Source organism: Anoplophora glabripennis, unplaced genomic scaffold (assembly GCF_000390285.2).
Source record: "Anoplophora glabripennis isolate ALB-LARVAE unplaced genomic scaffold, Agla_2.0 scaffold5, whole genome shotgun sequence".
In the NCBI taxonomy this organism is placed as follows: Eukaryota; Metazoa; Arthropoda; class Insecta; order Coleoptera; family Cerambycidae; genus Anoplophora; species Anoplophora glabripennis.
The window spans coordinates 895,439-917,336 of record NW_019416525.1 but is presented as its reverse complement, the minus strand read 5'-3'; the positions used below and the strand labels follow the sequence as shown (position 1 = coordinate 917,336).

Sequence of the window (21,898 nt, the reverse complement as noted above, 5' to 3'; positions counted from 1 at the left end):
TCAAGTGTTTATGTTAACAAGCAGAAAGACAAAACAGCAATTAAATGGCCGTTGCGATCATAAAAACGGGAATTAAATTAAACTGGAACCCCGTTTTAAAACAAATTACATAGGAGGCCGTGTTTAAAATTAAATTTTCTACGGTCGCTGGTTTTGGGCGCGTGTTTGCTGGAGTGTCGGTCTCTCAAATTTTGCCTCTGGCCCGACCGTAAAGTCAGAGGAGTCTTTACGACATATTGAACAGAATGAATTAATTCATTCAAGAATTAGAAGTAATAAAAATATTTTATTACAGAACAACACCGAGAACAAGTAAAAACACTATAGAAAGTAAAGCATAAACAAAATTCTACGAGAAATGCTCAAAAGAAAGACTCAAAATCTTTATGTCGTCTCGTCACCAGCTTTAAGTTTAATGATTGTATTTTAAGTTAATATTGTTTACAATCTTACATAATTAACAATTGATCCCATGTCAGCTTAGGGTCAAGATGAATTTCCAAGAATTTTACATGTGCTGGATTAACCCAGTTTTCCATATTCCGGAGACTAAAAATCATAGTTTCGGTCTTCGAAATGTTCAAACTGAGTTGATTACTAGTAAACCAGTTTTCATCCGATGCATGTTGATCGTAAGTTGATGTCATTAACTGTTCAAAGTTTAAGTTTGTTCTAGTTCTATTGGTATCATCAGCAAAGAGTATACTTTTAGTATCATGGGGTAAACAATTAAGAAAATCATTAACATATATCAGAAACAGTAACGGACCCAATATGGAACCATGTGGAACTCCATGTTCAATATTCTTTGTGGATGATTTCACATTATTATATACAACATACTGTAATCAAATTAATCAAATATGTTCTCAATAAATCCGAAATGTACGATGAAAAACCATAATTATGTAGCTTATTATAAGAATTTCGTGTGATACACAATCGAAAACTTTTGTCATATTTAAAAATAGACTAGCAACGTATTTCCCTTCTTCCAAACTATTGTTTATTGTCGATGTTAGACAATCTCTGGCTAGTGTGATCGATAGATTACTTCGAAAACCGAATTGTTGAGGATTGGAAAGTCCCCGAGTCTCAAATTAATTAGTTTATTGTATTTTTAAGATAGTTTCATATATTTTAACTAGATGGGGTATTACAGAGATAAGGTCTAAAATTAGAGGGATTATTAATATCATTATTTTTTATAATGTTACTATTTAGAAATTTTTAAACATTGAGGTTAATTAAATCAGTGCAAGGTATTAATATTAGATCAATTATTGGTTTTAAAATTTTTAGGGGTTAGCTCTCAAAACTCTTAAAAATATCAATGACTTCTCAAGGGGACACTTCAGAAAAGGAGGGATAAATAGAATTTATTAGAACCAATTACATAATTTATTTGTGTTTGGCGAATTACAATTTATTTTTGAAGTTACTAAAGTATTTATTTAAATGAAAGAACTAAATATTTACTTCTAAAAACTAATTTAAACATGCAAAATAAATTAAAATATTTGCTGGGCAGAATTAAATATTTATTTCTTGAAATACACATTTAATTTGTGTACTCATCTTTATTTATTATTGGAAAACTACCCTCATTATCAGAATTAAATAAATTTTTTTAACTGTATTTTTAAGAAGATTTATTGAAATCGACGTTTTAGTGATAAAGGGATTTTTGTAGATTTCTCTACAGCCCTGTGTTTATTTTAAATTAAACAAAACTCTACGACTCAGTAAATTTTGTTGCGGCTAATAATGCAGATTCACATCTCACACTACTTATGCACAGTAATGGCTGATACTGTACTGATATTCGCGGTTAAGCCTAATAAGTAGCGTAGCAATATTTAAATAATTTAAATATATTAAAAGTGTTTGTTATTGCAATTCCATGATTCGATTGAATCGCTATCATACGTTTGTAATATTAAATATTAGTTTCTTCCCATAAATATATTTGTACATCTTTTGGACAGGTACTAAAATGATATTTTGCGAGAAGTAAAAAAACAAACGTCCAAAATTTGTTAATAAAGACAGGACACCTCGTAAAATTTCACTTAAATATACCTATAGGAGGTTCCCGTCAAAGTATTGTTTATTACTTCACTCATCCGGCGTCAGATCTAACTCGCCCATCCCCAGGACCACATCCTGGCAAACGGTAGCCCGCTGTGGGAAGGTCGTCTGACCACCAAGTCTGAACCGTCTTCAGCGCTGCCTTTTTACAGACTACGTGTGTGGCTGGCCTAAGGCCCCTCTGGCACATCTGTTTTACGGCAAATAAATCTATTTCTAAATGTGACTGGCAATTTTAGACCCGGTCGCTGCGTGTCGAGATTTATTTGCGCTGGTGAAGAGTGTGACACGCGCGGAAGTGAGATGGGAAACTTGTCATTTTTTTTATTTTGCAATGCTACTAAAATTCTTTTCCGTACAGGGTGTATATAAATAAGTAGAACGATTAAGGAGGTCGAAAATTAAGTGGATGTACAGCCTGATCTGTTTTTTCTACATATTCTACATATACAAATGTTAAATGACAAAATTCAAGATTAGACAGCTTAGAAACAGCACAGAGTTTGTGAATTCATTGCTATAACTCATTCTTTCAATGAAAATGTGCAGAAAGCTATAAGATATTTAAAAAATCGAAAAATCTCAAACATTTTGAACCTTATTTTTTAGTCATTCGTCTGATTTCCTTTACAGTATTCTACATTATCTGCCTAACACATATTTTATTTACAATTTAAGAAAAAAATTATCGGATTCATGATAATTGCAGATTATATGACTGCACAAAAAATATCACTCAGTACATTAAACTGGATTCAATTACCGACATTGTTAAACGGAATCCGAATACTTTTCCCGTATTGGGAAATAACTTTTCAACTTGGTACATGGGACATGCCCTTCGCAGCAAATAATTCGCATTTGTTGCACCTCAAAAGACTTTTTTGCCAGTTCAGCTAGAAGGAATCGCGTCCGCCATGAATCTTTCAACATCAGTGGTCCTTGCCTTTGACAACGCGGGGGAATTTCGAGCCTGATGGGGCATGCAGGCTAATGGCATAATTAGATACGACTCTTTCTGCTTTTGATATGCGTCGGATGATTCCGAAAATGTTTTTCCAATTCTTCCGCCGACTTCCCTGCGACCCGTTTTTGTATTTGTAAAGTAAATAGGTATGTAGGCGAATACCTTTTACTTTCGGCATTTGCTGAACTGAAAAATTGCTGCAAGGTCGCCGAGAAAGGGGCAGACAGGGAAAAGGGAGAGGAATATGGAGAGTGGGAGATTTATCGTGGGTTGGATATTATATTCGGTTGCGGGGAAAGTAAAAAGTGAAAAATGATGAAAATTTTAGCGTGTAAGGCATAAGCGTCTAAAGTTTTTGAAGTTTCAAAGTTTTAGGAGGTATTCGCGCAAAAATGGGGAACGAATCATTGTGCCAAATTCTTAAAACCATTTTGGCTTTATTCATCTTATTACACTGTTATCCAAGACAGTCTTAGGACTCCTAAAAATAATGCTGCTTCTTGTATTCATTCTAGCGGTTGTAATAATTTAACAATACAGCAATTCCTTAAGTGAAACCAAAAATGGAGTAACAGGATACTTTTTGACGGACAAAATCTAATCCAGTTACAATTCAAACGCCGTACAAAAAGTCTCGAATAAATTTTCATTGTTAAGCAGCGGCAAAGGTGTTCGAAGACGAATAGCCATACCTGGCGCGGCACAAAGAAGAAATTTCCTTGGTACGCCTAGAAATATAATATTTTGACTTGTTCCTCTCCGGGAACACCACCGTGAAACTGACTGACAGCGTGTAAATACGTCCGTAACCTTTTTCGTCCGTCTCTCTCTAGACATTCAGTGGCAGTCGTCGTCTCTCTTGCGGCTTGAGGCCCAACTGTTGTTTATTTAGATATTCGGGCACGTCATGTCAAAATAGATGCTAAACACAAAAATATATAAAACGAAATGTTTGTTTATTTACCCAAGTCGAAATGTGAATTACATATTCAACAAGTATCTTGTAACGGGGTTCTGGGAAATTGGTTGCGGCGTCGTTAGGAAAAAAAATACATCGTCGCCGTTACATAAAGATAATAAAAACATATTTGAATGACACTTTCATTTTATAGTGCCTCTGAAAGCTTTCAATTAAAAAAAAATAAGAATAAGAAAAATATTTACTTGTGTGTAGGTAGCATTAAATTTTTAAATTTCGTCAGTGATTTTGGGAAGCTATTACCTACTAAGTATCAGAAAGAGAAAGAAATTGTGCCTTGGGGTCCTGTTACCGGCAGGTAAAGTCCAGAATTTACGGCCCTTTTCAAATGATTTATACACTCTCAATTGACGAGTTGACATCTTCATAGACTAACAGCAAAATATTTATGGAGACAGTTTTAAGGTTGTGGAGAAATTCTATGGTACACGTTCGGAATTTTTCAATGAATCACCAGTGGGGTACTTTAAAATTCTCATATTTTTAAGTAATGTCCTCAGATAACTGACATTTTTCTGTTTTCTTGAAATTTTAACCTGTTGTAATTAAGATACGAACGAGTTATTACTGTTAAAACGTACTCACCTTTCACTTTTGGTCATTTATGGATACGAGCAGCACTGGTTCGCCTGTAAAAAAACATTTAGGTAATTATACTGAAAATTTCATTACAATAGTGCGAATAAATTAATTCAACAGTCCACTTTAAGACTTAAAACTGTTGTATTATCAATAAAAGATTACCAAAATATGATTTGTGATATAGAAATAAAGGGTTAGTGTACAGGATGACTCTTCTGAAATACCTCTGAGGATGTCTGGGTCAATATTTACTACCAGTAGCGGAAATGGTCGCTACCATTGACCAGGGGGTGGAAGAGGTCCTTCTAGAGGGTGGAAAATGAAATATTGAAAATAATCAGGTGTCGATAAAGCAATAAAATTTTAAGCAAAAGAGTATATTATGAACAGTTTTCGATGTCACTATTTTCTGAGTTATTGGTGATTGAAAATGTGCATTTTTTATTAAAAAAAAGACGTTTTTCTGTAGTTTTTCTCGAATAACTCGGAAAATAGACATTCTATGAAAAAAAAAACATCACGAAGAAAATTTTTAAGGGTTGAAACTTTATAAAAATAATGTGAATTATAACCCACAATATAAAACAATAAGCTTAATTCCAAATTTTCATAAAAATCGGATCTATCCGAAAGTATTCGGAGGTTTACCCAGTTTTCCTCTTCGTTCCCTGGACTTTATAGGTGCTTTTAATTTGCAATGATACGTATAAGAAAAAAGTTTATTTCTACTTTATTCGAAAAACCAGCCGTTTTCAATTTTAAAATAAGCGTGCACATAATTGAATACTTCGAAAATACACATTCTTTTTATAAAAAAAAGTAAATTAGAAATGTTTTGTTTTTTGATTCAACGTATCAAAAAGATAAATCATTGACTTCAGTGTGTTTTTGACTTTTTGCATATTATGTTGTGTTTACAATCGTATTCTTTAAAAAAATCCGGGAGATTTTTTTTGACACTGTCAATTTCGATTTATTCAAGAGTGTGACATGTTTTTTTGAAATAAAATCATAACTTATTTTTTTTTACTCCATTTTAAAGGTAAAGAAAGATCAATTGTGTCAAAATCATTTTTTTCTCTAAAAGTTTGATGTTACTAAAAATCCTTAAACCATTATTAATGATTCGTTTACAACGAACAATGACAAAGCGTTGTCTACGCTCGAGATTTTATTAAAATTTATACCACCACCATGTATACTGTACGAACAGTAAATGACTACACTGAGAAAACAATGTTATTAAAATTTCTTTCTATTTGCAAATTATGCAGAGTAATAAAGTATTCTTTAATACACCACCTGTCATAAACATACCATATTATTTAAATTTTATGATGAAAGAATATTTTCAGTCAAATTACTACATATGAACAAGCAAGCCACTGATTTTAGAGACAAAGACAAAAGAGGAAGAATATAGGCATTAATATAATTATAGTTTTATTAGACAAGTCACATTAAAAGCATTTTGGTCTCCCAATCAGATAAGCAGTTATTAATACGTTTTCCAAACCAAGTTTGACACTTGTCAAGACTGTAATTTATGATCTTTTGTCTCCGCCCGACCTGAAGAAGGGCACCTACTTTATAGAGTGCATAATTATGCACCGGGTTATACATTTCATCCTAATTTGGAGTTATTCTAATAAAGCTGTGTCTCCTTTTAGATAAAGCCGACAGACTTCCAACCTACGAGTAGACGCGCACTAATTTGTCAATTTTGTTTTTACTCTTCTATTTCATCGAGGAGTAAAACTTTTTAATAGGTATTGGGGAGCTAGAGAAAGGCAATTTTAAATTTATCGCGCCGTATTTGGTTTAAGCCCACTTTTTTATAAACACGTAGGTTTTTAAAACAAGTTTTAAAAATGTTGTCAGTACCAAACAACTATATATTAACCGCATAAACATGTCGTAAAATAAATATAAATTTGTGGAACTAATCGAACGCTCGGTCGGTCTCCAAGACCACCAAATCAACCTATTATGCGATGCAAATACCTTGAATAGGTGTCAATTTATAACCGTAGAGAAAGTTGACACAGCGTTATTAACAGAGACGTTTATAAAAATAACACCAGCCATACAAACCATGACATACACCACAGTGGGCAGACGCCATGTGAGAGAAATTACTGTTAAACCCTGTAGTATTTACTTATGATAATCGTTATAATATTATTGGCGCCTATGCAAATCGAGAGAACTCAAGTCTCCTTATTTAAAATGTTCTTTTATTGGGTTGACGCGTTTGAGCATAACACCACTGCCCACACCACGCTGCCATGCACCCAGTTTAGTAGCTCGGTTTAAGAAGTAATAAATGGAAACTAGAGGCTTACACGCTGATGAAATTTATTTGTTTGCTTTGTATGTTTAAAAGAAGTATCGAGGTGTAGGCTTCGTACGTGTTTTTACTCCCGGGTAAGTTTACGGACTGCAACAGTCGTTGCTATGCTGTGAGCGAGATATTTTTATTGCCATCGGGTCGGGTGGCTGTTATCAATTATTATTGTTTTTGTTTGATTGAAATGTAACTTACTTTTAAGCTTCTTAGGAATTACATCTACGTAAGTTGTAAACATATGCGATTCAAAGGTACAATACACATTGAACTATTTTTTTAAATTTAAATATCACGAAAATGTTATAGAGTAATTTCAAGAACATGTAGAGAATTTGCTGAGGGAAATATAATTCCTTCCTTTAAAAATTGGCAGCATTCAAACTCACAACACCTAGTACAATAGAGCTAGGGTTCGTAAGTTTAACCAACCAGACATAGGTCGGTTTGGGACTTTAATGATCCTCATCATTATGTCGTTAGAACGATCCAGCTGCTTTAGTGTCGTTACTGACAAGGAGATGTGTATACACAGAGCGTAAGTGGCTCCATCTATCGTGCTACTTCACACCTACGCCATTCTGTGACCTACAATTTTCTTTCAAGAAAACATAAGTTTGACTATAATATGCTACATTTGTCTCGAATAATTCCTACATTAATACTAAATTTTAAATATATGTATTTTAAGGAACTGGTAGTTTTGAAACAAATATGTCTGCAGTTTATGACGAACTGTAAGAGATATTGTAGCTAAAGTTCGAGATAATAAATTTCAAAACTATAAAAGATTTGAATTAAATTATATATACTTACAAATAATATAAATTCTAAGAAAAATTATAGATTACATCAAATAGTTCACATAGTTTGACGAAAGTATATGCATTTGAATATAATAAAATAACATTTACGGCAAATAATTCCATTTAGAACTATCTGCTCATTTGTGGTAACTTCGTATCCTTCTAACGAACCAGTTGCGCGAATAACCCTGTATATTCAGTACATTAAAACACTCATTTAAAACAAATAACTTGTTTTTAATTAATGTGAAGGTATTAAAAACGTAACAGTGGTTGATTTACACACAATATTGCCACATGAATGAATGTTAGTTAATTAATTAGCAATTACGTAAGTTTCTAGCAATTATTTCTGGTTTGTGTTTGTACCTAATAATAAAAAAAACAGATTTACCCAGTTGCTTATTAAACACAGCCACACGAAATAAAAAATTGTATGATTTGAAAAAAAAAATTTCCGTAAAAGAGCTTCTGATAACGTCAAAAATTGTAGGTGACGAGGCAAATATAACACAAATTACAGCATTAGTTAAATTTGCTGCAGCTAGATATCCAGTCCAAACATAAATCTGGTCCCATTACTGCCTGGTTCCTATTAAAATGCAAATCGTCCCCAAACACCGTAGGAAAGTACACACAGATTTGATTAACCGATAAAGGACCACCCAAACATGCCAATAAAGAAGTAAATAAACAAGAAACGGTAGGGGGAACTCGGAGAGATTCGAAACATGGGTCACTTGATACTTCTGGAGAGGTAGGTGTCTCGAGTGGGAATAAATAATTAAAATTATTAATAGTCGAGAAAACAAACACCCGCAAAGGCTATCCGGGCCTGAGAACTGTTCAAACATAATTCTCCGTAAGTGGGAATAAATTCTCAGTTATGCAGTCACACACATGTGACCCTGTCTCATATTTTTTGTTTAGTACTGATTTTTATTGTGCCTTGTTTATACTGAAGCTCACTAATAAAATAGTAATTTCAATAGAGTTTAAAAACTCTTAGGAATACGTGATGGAAAAAGTATATTGAAATAAAATTTCAATAGTACCATTTTATTTTCCGTAAAACTCCCACACCTTGTATTTTTTTGCATCAAACATTGAATTGCAAAGTCCTCGAGCTGACGTTCGATCACCCTCGTTGTTGGCTTCGCCGGGATTCGGTAGTAAGGTCCGCGCGCGTTCAGAAAATTCGAACTTAGGAAAATAATTTTTCTTTATATTGTGACCTTCTCCAAAGGCTGAAAACCATTTTGGTAGTGTCAGTAGTTGTTTTGGAGTTTGAGTTTCGAATTTTTCGGAAGTTCCTGCTCGCAACCGTGTTAAAATTTTCAATCAACCACACTTTGCCCCTGTCGCCCCTGCACGTCGCGTCTCCGAACAATTCAACATAAAACCCTGCAGATTTATCGAGAATTACATATTGTTATGTTACACCGCAAACTGTGCAGCTGCAATAAAGTTTACTGCAATTATAATTCACTGCGAGAAGTGTGGGACTCGACCGAAGATATTCATACACTTATTCGCCACAAATCATGTGGGAGCATACCAGTCTGGCTCCGTGCACAGTTTTTAGCGACATATTTATGCCTTTTTGTGGCTTTCGACGAAATGAATGGAGATATGCAGCGGAGGTGTTGCGTTTTACTGTAACTGCTGCGGTTCGCGAATAGCTGGGGATTATTTTTCCCTTAATAAATTGTATGGAGTTGTACAATGAAAAACGGCATTCTCAAGTAACTTGAGTTCATATTTGCAAGCGTCGGGCGACATACTTCGTCATTTTTTTAAGTTAAATGGAACTTAAGGCTTTGATTTAGAAGTTTACTTGGAATTTTTTGACAGGGTTTTGTCAAAGCTTTAAAGAACTCATGGTTATCAATAGGAGACAAAGAACAAGGGTCGTTTACCGAGAACAATTTATGTGTGTCAAAGAAATGTCGGACTCACTTGGCAATCTCTTTTTCAATCGCTAAAGTACTCAATTTTTTTAATACTACTAATATTACAAATAGAGAATACTGAAGAAAAATAATTTTACGTTCAGAGGTAATTGAACTCATAAAATAAAATTAAAATTAAATTAAATTTAAAAAAAAGGAAAAAAATCAAAAGTATTTTCTATTACAGAATATATCGCTTTAACAGTAACCATTTTCCCTGCGATATTGTAATGGTTAAACTTATTAATACAAAACACCATATTCTTCTGAGAAAATTGTATTTGTTGGATCATATCCAGAAACCAGAACCAGCATTTGTTTACTGTAAACGCAATTTATTGACAACAAAACAACTGTTCTCTTGGTGCAATTAATATGCCTGGTATCCAAAATATGGGGTACTATTTATGCAACTTAAATAAACACTATCGTAAAATCATGTTCTTTCATACAGACCATTAAATTATGTAAAAATCTCGCAATGGGATTTTTTATTGTCAGAAATTATATTCACCCATTGCTGTACTTACCAAATTGAAGTCAAACAAATACGTAGATTTCTGGTATCGAAGAACATTGACTTCATTTATAGACTAGGCGGTATCTGTTTTGGTTTGAGTGAATCGTATATCCATGGAGATTTTTGGCTTTCAAATATCACTAGAAATTAAAAATTTTTTATGCGCATAAAAAAACGTGGGCTTAACTTTTGGCGGCACAATATGTTAAATTCGAAATATGTCATATTTTTCTTTTCTTCTTCTTTTTAAGAGTTGATTTTAGGCAAAAATGGAAGAGGAAAAAAATGTTTGTAATTAAATTTTTTACAAAATATGACTAGTTACAAATCGAATGAATCATGATTATTATTGTAAAAATCGAAAAAATTGCCAAAAATGGGGTTAAAAACATTACTTTTTAAGGAATTTTTTTGGGGTTTTTAAATTGGATATAGGACCTTCAAGAAAACTTCGTGTTATGTAGAATCATCACACCAAATTTCATAGTTCAATTCAATTTCGAGCAGGCCGAAGCGGCCGCGCTCTCTGCTTCCCCCACCACCACCACCCGTACGATGTTATTGAATTGCATAAATAACTTTAAACGCGTTTTAAAGTAGGTTGCCAATGAAATAAAGTATTGCAAACTTAGACTTGGTAAGTACTCGGAATACCAAAGGTACTTTTCGAAAAATTAGCCCGGATGTCCCAGTACATTTAGTGTAAATGTCGGTTAACTTTGATCGGCTATAACTACGTAACTAATTGACTAATAGATCTGTTTTTTTTTTTAAAGAAGCGTCTTTCCAATAACTTTTAAAACCTGCTTTAAAAAATTTGATTTGATTCACAAAGTTCGAATTTTTCAAAAAGCGTATGAAAGCTTGAGAGCCCTTCTATAGATGATTAAATTTTCAAGTATCTAAGGGCCTTGGTTTTTGCTGTGCAAAATTTTGAAAATTTGCAATTTTTTTTTCCAAAAATTGAATTGCATAATTATTATGCAAACTCTATCTAACTGATTTTGATGAAATTTGTTGTGATGATTCTACATATCATGAAGTGTTCTTGAGCCAAGTATGAAGGTCCTATACCCATTTTAAAGACCCCAAAAAAAATCCCTAAAAAGTAATGTTTTTTAACCCCACTTTTGGTGATTTTTTCGATTTTTACAGTAATAATCATGATTCATTCGATTTGTAACTAGTTATATTTTGTAAAAAATTTAATTACAAAATTTTTTTTCCTCTTCCATTTTCACCTAAAATCAACTCTTGAAGATACATAATTAAATAGGAAGAAAAATATTACATTTTTCGAATTTTTTTAACAAATTGTGCCGCCAAAGATTAAGTCCACGTTTTTTTATGCCCATAGAAAAATTTTCATTTCTAGAGATATTTGAAAGCCAAAAAGCCAAAAATCTCCGTGGATATACGATTCACCCAAATATGGACTTTTTGAAACAGATTTTGATTTAGTCAAAATAGAGTAAACAAATGCAGGAACTAATATCCTTTAAGTTATAACACTTTGTATGTAACAATGCGCCCTATGGCAAACGGTATTTTCGACAATGAATTTAACTTGAGTTGGGTACTTTTAAATTAAGGATAGTGGAGTTCGTTGTGTATTAAAAAACTATAAAAGGGCGTTTTTTTTTCACGTCGCCAAACACAATTGTCCCTCTATTGAACACTATATAATTTTCTCTGCAAGCTCTTCATGAAATAATGTGGGACACACATCCATACATAATATTCCCCCGGTCTAGCAAACGCCAGTTGGACTATTACAAAAGAATTAATCTCGCCCGAACGCTTTGGAAGACCAGCAGTCAACAATGACGAAAGCCAAAGGTGGAATGTTTGAATAATTAAAAAATTCCAGCGGTGTCAACGAGACCAGGGCGATTCCTGGTAGTTTTTCATTGGGCCCGCTGCGACATTTTCAATTATCGTCTATGTAGTGGTCCTCTAACGAGTCCTGAATGAGCTGGCGATGGCGACAGATGCGGGATGGGCACTCTTGCGCCACGGGTCGTCTTCATACGAGAAGTTCTAGTGCGCAGAAAGTCTACAGATAACCTCAAATTATGTGCGTGTTTTTGTGCCGATTTGAGCAAAAGGCGCTTCCTATTCCTAAGGCATCTAGCACACTCATTAATTTTCAGATAATCAACATAGTCATGTAAATGTGATCTTTTAATTGTGACCATAAGCATTTCATTTGAGGGGGGCCAACGGAGAGTTTGAATTGTATTTTTTTTATTTTCGAATTGATAATTTTTATGTCGAATATGAAAAATATTGCGACTTTTAATATCCTCTTGTTTACTATCATCGGTAAGAACGACCCTTTCTAAAAAAAATCCATTTAAACTTTTTGTCTCTCCGCTTGTTCCAAAATTCATTTCAAAAAATAAAAATTGACTTTGGAAGTCTTACAGAACAATAATTGTAGAAATATCAAATAAGAACAACAAAAATTATTATATGTCTAGGTGTCAAATTTATGGTAAACTGCATAATTGAAAAAGCTATATCATTAAGTGTTAGTGGATAAGATCGTAACTAGCGACCTCTAGCAGATGATATACTAATAATACTGACATATTTAGTACCCCCAATAAGTTACCTGTATCAAATTACGATGCGTTATATTGTTTTTTAGAAAATATGACCAAACCTTGATTTTGAAGTATGTATCATCTTCGATACTATGTATCTCAAAAACAAACGACGATAGGTAAATAGTCCACAGCAAAAGATCTTCATCTGTATTTATCATTTGTTTTTCCAAAAGCACCCTGTATATTTGTTACGAATGAAGAATATTTGTGTGACAGGAATTATTTATTTAAATAAAATTATTAGATAGTTTATTTGTAACAAAATATTATTATTTTTTCGCATTCCTAAATTAATTAATATAATTTACTTACAGGAGAAACCTCAGCGTTTGTTGAGAAGAATCTGCATCGTGGTAAGTTTTTTGTACAATACATAGAAAAACTATCTGATTCAACGTAAATTGTTTTTAATTTGTTCAATTTCTAAATCGCGTGATGTTTTAACACAATATCCATCCGATACTGTTTCACGAATGCATTCAATTTTAGATATTTTCCAATACCGATGTTGTTGTAGACAATCAAAGTAGTTCTGAGAATCGCATATACCTATTGACTATAATGAAGAAGATTTCATACTTTTGCTTGATTCAGAAAATATACCAATAGTACATTTTCTGAAAAAGACATAATATTTATTCTCAGCCGAATAATCAATAAACTTTTTATATGTTTGCTGATATACATTTTTCTGGTAATAAATTACGCGCTATTTGCTTTGCTGATACAATAATTTCTGGCGGAGTTAATGTGAATTCTTCCATCTCAAATAATGAATAGTTATTTTTATGGATTTAAATAGGAACAATATGGCGATTACTGTGTACCTAAGTTATTTTACTTAATAACACTCGTCTCATAGCAACCACAGACTACCTGAAATTATAATCATTCATGAAAGATGTATCATACAATTTTAATAAATAGCTTTGTTTGCTATTATGATAGAATTAAAATTGACTTTAGCTGTTTTAATAGGCTCGGCTGCGCCTCGTCTATTAAATACCAACCGCGGCATTATTTCTTCCACTTTACTGCCTAGTTAAACAAATAACTATTTTTAAAGGTAGGTGTTTTCCGTTTTTCTCCCCATTGTGTATATTTTACCGGTTCCGATATAGACAAGCATTGTATTGTCCTTTTCGATCAAGTCCACGAAGCAGACTAGAACAAATAAATAAACGATTGCGGTGTCTATAACAACAGTTGAATAATTTAAAACGTCGGAAGAGAATAACGACCGATCCCCGAAAGCGAACGCACAAAAGAACAGAAAATAACGAGGCATTTTCGCACTTGTGGTGGAAGAATACCCGAACAAAAGACCTTCGCTAGCTGAACATCGCAGGTGTCGGAGGAGTAACGCTTCGTTGTGGCTCCCAATTAAAACCATGATTTATTATTTATGATTTCATGCCTCACGGTACGAACTCTTACACCTTATATCAACGTGCTTTACTGCGCCTTTGTTTAGAGCCTCTCGAAGTGGGATCCAGCCTTTTTATCATCGAATTGCCGGAAATTATGAGTTTTTGAAACCCTACACGTACACCCAACGCCCGCGGTGGTGGGTGGCTGTAATTTACCGTGTGAAGTTTGGGTTAATTTTACAGTGGAAACAAATTTGTGTGGTAAATCGCTGTGGGTATAAACGACTGTAATAAATTTCCCGTAAATTGATAATTTTACGTGATTTAGTCGGTCGTGGCGTTAATTTTATGCTAATTGTTGTATTTATAAACTGAAGTTGCGTAATATGTTTGATTTATGAATTATTTATTGAGATTTGTCGATACAAATTGTCTTCAATTTTGTGACGCAAGTGAACTAACATTTTTAAAATTATGGCGATGTTTCGCATGGTACTAGCTATGTCCTGTACAGATTTAGTTTAGCGCAACTCATTCGAATTCAAAAATACAATACCGATGTACGTTTTCAGCCACGAAATTTGACTAATTCTAAATATTTCGAATTTTCAACACCAAGAACGGCGGTGACAACATTTTTAAAATTATGACGATGTTTCGCATGGTACTAGCTATGTCCTGTACACATTTAGTTTCGCGCAACTCATTTGGTTTCAAAAATAATACAATACCTATGTACATTTTCAGCCACGAAATTTGAATAATTCTAAATATTTCGAATTTTCACCCCCAAGAACGGCGGTGACAACATTTTTAAAATTATGGCGATGTTTCGCATGGTACTAGAGCTATTTACTGTACCGATTTAGATTCGCGCAACTCACTCGGTTTCGAAAATACAATACCTATGTACGTTTTCAGCCACAAAATTTGAATAATTCTAAATATTTTATTATATTATTACAATATGGCATTTTGGAGACCTTTTGAAACGGAACAAAATGAAATTTACCATCAATATAATAAAATTGTTTGAGGACATAAATAATTAAAATATGTTGTTGGCCAAATGAACATATAATAGAAATTTTCTGCACATTATATACAAATTATTATAAATTTGTACCTTCAGCAGAAAACTTTTTTAGGGACGTCTATGAAACTCATATACATATTCAACTGACTTCGAAAAGACTATAATAAATAGTGTTTTTAATTTATATTTTAGCGTTTCATAAAAATGTCTGTACCTCTTTGCTTATCCTAACGAAACGGGAAGCTTTGTAAAGGGAAATATAAAAAAATTTCGCATATTCAAAATAGCATATTCAAAAAAATTGATATATGAGAAATCAAAAAGACTTTAATACTTGTTTCTCAAGCGACGTCGCAGGATAATGTACATAAGCCTCGTACCAACTTTGCATAATTTTCCCATTATCCAAATATTAACAATTGAAATTTTGCAGCAACAATATTTTCGCGCCACAACAGACCGCTTCATAAATCAAGCAGGCATCGTCGTGGAGAGCCCTTGCGTTCCGATAATTATTCGCAATTTATGAATTTCGTAACCAGTTCGCAGCGAAATTCACTCGCGTGGAGGTTTTTTTTTATTTGTCTCGGTCGGAGCCGGCTGATTTAAATTTCGCGACGCGACGGGTGGCTTCAGAGTCCTTGTGGGATGCCAAGGCGAGAGGCAAAAACGAGGATGTTCGTTTTTTATGAGGATTTCTATATGTTATCTGTGACTGCTTCAAAATATGAAGCTCCAAAGCTGATATGGTTTTTATTTCAACTTGTTCGTTTTTAATATCAAGTTGGAAGAAATGTTGATCACTTGTAAATTTCCTGTTGTCGAACTAAGAGTGTGCGTCACATCATCAGTCTCTCGCAGCGAAATCCAATAAGTGTTTAGGTTCTGATAACTGCAGCCATAAGCAAATTGCCACATTCCTACATGCAGCCCACGCGAAACGTGCTGTTCAAAAGGCAGATCCTCGCCAGGATGTGACTAAGCAGTAAGCAGTTATGAAATATCTAAATAGCAGTAACGTTAATCTGACTTGTGTGACTTCACACGTCGCTGTATACGTTGCCTCGTTACTTGTAGCAGTTCCACTAAAAACTGTCCGTCAGGAGAAATTTTCTACCTTAAAATAAAACACAGAAACTTCATAGGATTTTTTTTAACTGTACTCTATATTCCGCGGACAAATTTTCGTACTTGATTCGCCTCTTAATTTTCTATTCCAAACCGCCGTACTAAGAGCCAATAAGTGCTTGATAATCACGTTGGTCCACGTTGAGCAAAACGTCAACATCCTGTTTCTGGGTTTCTCGTAAACCGGCACTCGCTATGCACTAAACCTCTCTAATCGCTAATCCTGTGGTATTCGAAGTGCATCTCGCATATTTCACGTCGAATTAGTGTTGCGGATCCAGCAGATGTCGCAGAGTCAAGATTAATTTCGACAGTTCACAACCCATTCCAGGCGATTTTTAACCAAGTGGATTACTGCAGTCGGGAATAGCGTTTGAGTATGTCGCAAAGGAAACGACTTTCTCTTCCAACGCTACACACCAATTTCAAAAGATAAGCTAGTATTTCTGTATTTCTAGTTGCATTTTTCAACCCTTGTGTTTAACTCGGATGTAATTTTTTTAAGCTTCTGGCCGCCGAATAATTTTGAAAACACATAGTTTACCGCTTTGGATGGTTGCTCCAAGTGGGCATATTATTTATAAGTCTGTCTTACGATTAAGGTTTTAATGCACGCAGAGAACAGGTCTGTATTTCAAAACCTAAGATTTGTGACTGCTCTTAGTCCGTATGGGACAAAATCTTATGATTGATCTTACGGGTCTTCTACTTAATGCGGCGGGATTGTGTCGTAGGTCTTTTATTACAGAGATGTAAATATTTTGACGGCGGTCGCGGTCTGTATATGGATTTATAAATATTGTACATTTATTTGGGAATGTTCCTTCTTAAGGTCCATATTTATTTTGTGTCTATATCAGAATAATGGCGTTCTAGTCCAATTAATAGGTAGAAGAGCTTACAAAAAATACCACCTGGAAACAAAAAATATGGTGATATAGGAAAAAAAATCTAAGATAGAAGTATTTTTTCCTGTGGCACATATACGAAGTTAACCTAAAAAATTCATAAACGTTTCGAAAAAAAAGGTCATCTCGAAAATCGGCTCTTCTTGCTCGACGAATAGTCCTAAAAAAACGAATTAGGACTCATTTTTTTCCTTAAGAGTTGTACTTTCATGGTAAAAAAGGTGATAACGATTTTATTAATTTCAAGTGTCAAAAAATGATTTTGAAAAAAGTAAAAATTTTTTGTCGCGTTTCTCTTGAATATCTTTTTCGATTTTTATTGCTCGATAATGTCTATTACAGGAATCGATTGCTGGAATTTTTACGCCAATTTTAAAAAAGAAAACGTTGCTCTACGACCTTCTGGTGCCGAGATATTTTTTTTTTCAAAAACAGATTGAAGACTTGTATTTTCAATCAAAAATCCTTTTCTACTTAATCTGGGGCAGCTCGACGAGATAAACCAAATTATGACGTTTACGACGGCCTAAAAAGCATATTTAGCTTTGAGAAATGTAATTTTCCTTTACGTGTTTTTTTTCCCATATCACCACATTTTTTGTTTCCAGGTGGTATTTTTTGTAAATTTAACCGTGAAAGATTGATTGGACTATTTGTTGAAAACTTACTTGTGTACACCGAGTGGGCCATTTTGGTGATGTGTGTACTGGGATCTCCGAAATTATAAGAGATAGAAAAACAATAAAGCAATTTAAGTAGTGTTCTGCAAAATCAAAATACGGGGTCTGTTCAGAAGATAACTGAACTTTTTGAATTAAAGTTCGATTATTTTGTGAACAGACCTCGTATGCGATCAAGAGAGCTAGCTCAGCAAAATTTTGTACCTGTTTCTATAATTGAAACGAATTGGACTGACTTTAAAAATATCGTATTAATTTTTTCCATAACAATTTTTATTCTCTTGTTACATCAGACCCAACTCTCCAGATCAGTGTCAACGATAACGGACGCTCTGTCATTAACATACCGTGATAAAGTACGAAAATCACTTTATATTTCATATTACCATAAGCCGGGCATTATCGATGGGAAAGATAAACATTTGGTTAATTCTTGTTATACGCCTCCATAGATTTTTGGAGCATCGTCGTACTTTGGATTGCTGCACAAATATTGTGGGTGGTAAGTGAATAATTGTTATTAATTAGTTATGTAGCGTGTAGTGATAAACAGACATTTCGTGTGTGCACTATGATTTGTTTATTGTAGTCATGTGTTCCGGTTATAACAATATTATTACGGGACACATCCTATAAGGGAAGTTCTGGATTATTTCAGGGAACAGTAGTTTTTAATTTTAACTAAGATTGCAATAAAACACAACGACTTCTAGAACCAGGCTAGTCCACCAGCATATTTTATTATTCCGTCCTTCACTTGTAAACGTTTACAATACTGGTTTGCCGAGACTCCTCCACAGCACCAAGCAGCCCTGAATAAACGTTTCCTATTTAATTAGGAGCGAGGTATAGAGTAAACGTCTCCTTAACACCGCTGCATAGAAATACGTACAATTTACGCTCTTAAATGTGCCATATATTCCCCGACAAGTGCCCTCTTAAATGGGAAACGCAAAAACTAGCCGGAATTTATTAGGTATAAGAATCAAGCGGGTTCTGATTGTAATCTAAATTGCATAAGGCGTCAAGGAAACGAGATGAAATGACGGGGAGTGGGTGTCCCTCATTATTTATTTGTACGCCAATTTTTATCGAGACAAACTCGTTTACCGAATGGGGAACGCGACATTCCTGACTCGAATGTTATGGAAATTAAAGATTTTTATGTGTTACCGAGTTTTTTTTGGTGCATGTCAGGTGTGGCTGCGGACGCGCCCCGAACTACTGTAAGTAATGGCATGTCTGGCCGGATGGGAAGAAATAAATAAAGGTAGGTAGGTTTCTAGCACCCTGTATGCAATTAAGCCACATTGAAAGTATGGATGGGAAGCTTAGGGGGTCTAGCTATCCCCCCTATAAATATTGTTGCTTACTATAAAATACACATGGTTTGAAGCTAGTCACTTCCATTTAAAATAAGCAAGTTGATGGCGACTTCCGGTATAACCGGAAGTGGTACGTGGACGCCATTATTTTAGTCGAGAAGGGCATGCCCCAAAACTCGGTAACCCAAATTTTCAAAATTCAAATCGAAGTAGTCTCTGAAATAATTCTAATTGGACGTCACCGTGAGACACCCTGTATAGTTATTATTTTCGGGATACAGTAGTCACAAAAATTAAATCATAAAAAAATCTTAAATTTTTAGGTGATTTTAAAAAGGCTTGTAACCTTTAGAAATCCTGAGAAATCCAAGAGCTTCAATAATTTCTAAAAGAGTGAGAAAAATTTGACTGAAAAAGTGAATCATTACAATATTGTAGGTGGAATTTTGCAACAGCCTGTATACTCTTTAACACTGTCTAATGTGTATTTACTAAAAATATAAAAATGTTTAAACTTTTTTTTTAATTTTCAGCCTGTTAACAACTATCGAATGATATTTTATGAAGAGATTACACATAATTGCTTTTAAAATTTACATGAAATATTAAAAATATAACCCTATGTTAAATATTAACCTTGGAATTGATTAAGGTGAGCACATTTCGGTTTTTTGTTTTTTTTTGCGGGCATCTTTTTGAACCCTGGCAGTAAATTCGATCTTCCAGCCGAAAGCTAATCTGATCCCTGGTCCTAAAGCGACAAAGATCAATAGAAACAACCTGCCGCGGTATCTTTTAAATGCAAATGTTTGAAACAATGCCTTCGGATTGCTGCAAAGGGCGACGTAGATGGCAGTTTGTTTGAATCAACTTGGAAGTAAGGGAACTCCTAGGAAATATTGAATTTTGAACTATTTCGTGTTTCAAATCCAACATTAAAACAAGTTGATTGCCACTCGTGAAAATATTTCTTTAGTCCTTTATTTCTATTTCCAGATAAACCACTGTTTAATTCATTTATTTAAAAGTGGGGCTACATTCAAAAAATTTCATAATCATTAACTTTAACATTATCAATAAAAACATGTATTTATGTCATTATATACGTTGTAAACTTAACTGGTAACCAACGGATGGACATAAACTTTTAATTAAAGCTATAGAATATACTATAGACTATATAGTCTATTATTCTTGAATTTTATATACCAAATGAGTAGTAAATATTATTTAAGACAATTAAATATTAATTAAAAACGTCAATGAGCCAGGAAATCAATTGTATGCGGTTCGTTTTCCAAAAGTGTTTAATTGTATATGAAAAATTAAATGCATAAAGTCAAATCTGGAAAGATTGATGAAAATTTTTGGAAACATGGATGAATTTTGAAAAATTTTTTTCTTGTAGTACATATTCTTGTACACAGATCCATAGAGTTCATTTATTTGCTGCAAAACATCCGCAACGATTTTTATTGAATTTCTATATTAGCCCATAACAAACTGTTCCTAAAAATAAAATACCCGTTCGGAAACATCTGCTATTGCTATTTGCCAGGGAAAGATTTATGTATAAACTTTATTTAAAACAAATTTTTTCCTGGCAGAGGAAATAGCATCAATTTTTTTCACTACCGCAATCGCGGAGGAAAATAAATGTTCCACATTGAACTAAATTCCTCCAATGTGACTGCTTAATTTAATTTGGCCAGAAGTACAAAGCGAAGTAGTTGTTTTGCTCCACGTAAATTATTACTAAGTTACATTTAGGCGTCTTAAAATACAATGCATATTTTATCTAATTAGAGCTGAAGCCAAATGTATACAACACTCCACGCCGATAACATAAATCCTGGGGAACCAAAAAAAAACTCGTTCGCTCTGCGATTCATTAGCACCAAATTGCGCAATTAAGCGGGCGAATAAATGAGTTGGTTTCCATTTTTTGCACACCGTCTTGCTAACTTCATCATCGTTAGTGACTTTTTCGACTTGGTTTTGAACCTAGATATTCAGAAGGGTAGTTAATTTTTACTTTAAGACATTCATAAGAAATATATTCAAATTCAATAGTGATGCATGAAGGAACAGTGGCGTGCGTTTATTATTCTCGATTATCAATAAAATAAATATTTATCTGGGTGTTCAGATTTGAAATGTCTGTATATTATTTATGAGGTATTTTTTTGTCAGCTTTTAACACCTTATCTACCGGAAAATATAATATTTCCATAAAACAGTGATTTCGTATCAAATCAGGCATCAGAAAGCATTCTGCTGCGTTTAATTGTCAACTATCTTGCAATTACACGTACATTTGAAGAGGACTCTCGGCAAGCGGGCATAATTTTTGCTAAACTAATTATCCACTTTTCCGGCGACGTTTTCCACCTCTACAATAATTAATTAGCGCAGCCCTGTGATCCGCAGAACAAAAGCCAGCCATTAATTAGCAGTACAGAATTATAGACATGTTTTTAATTAAATTAACTTTCGGTCCAATTAATTCTCGAGCAGAAAACCAACAATAATTAATTAACCCGTTACGTGAACGGCTGGCTCTGTGTACGGGGTGAGCCAGCAAGATTCTTTCCC

General features: G+C 33.8%; 1 long non-coding RNA gene across 1 annotated transcript in view; it reads right to left on the bottom strand.

The window, feature by feature from the left end:
- Positions 1–4,621: 4,621 nt before the first annotated feature.
- The window catches only part of LOC108907510, a 77,145-nt gene continuing 59,868 nt past the window's right edge, over positions 4,622–21,898 (bottom strand). Inside the window, exon 3 of the long non-coding RNA XR_001964333.1 lies at positions 4,622–4,666. This is a non-coding gene — a long non-coding RNA (uncharacterized LOC108907510). The remainder of the gene's footprint in view (positions 4,667–21,898) is intronic.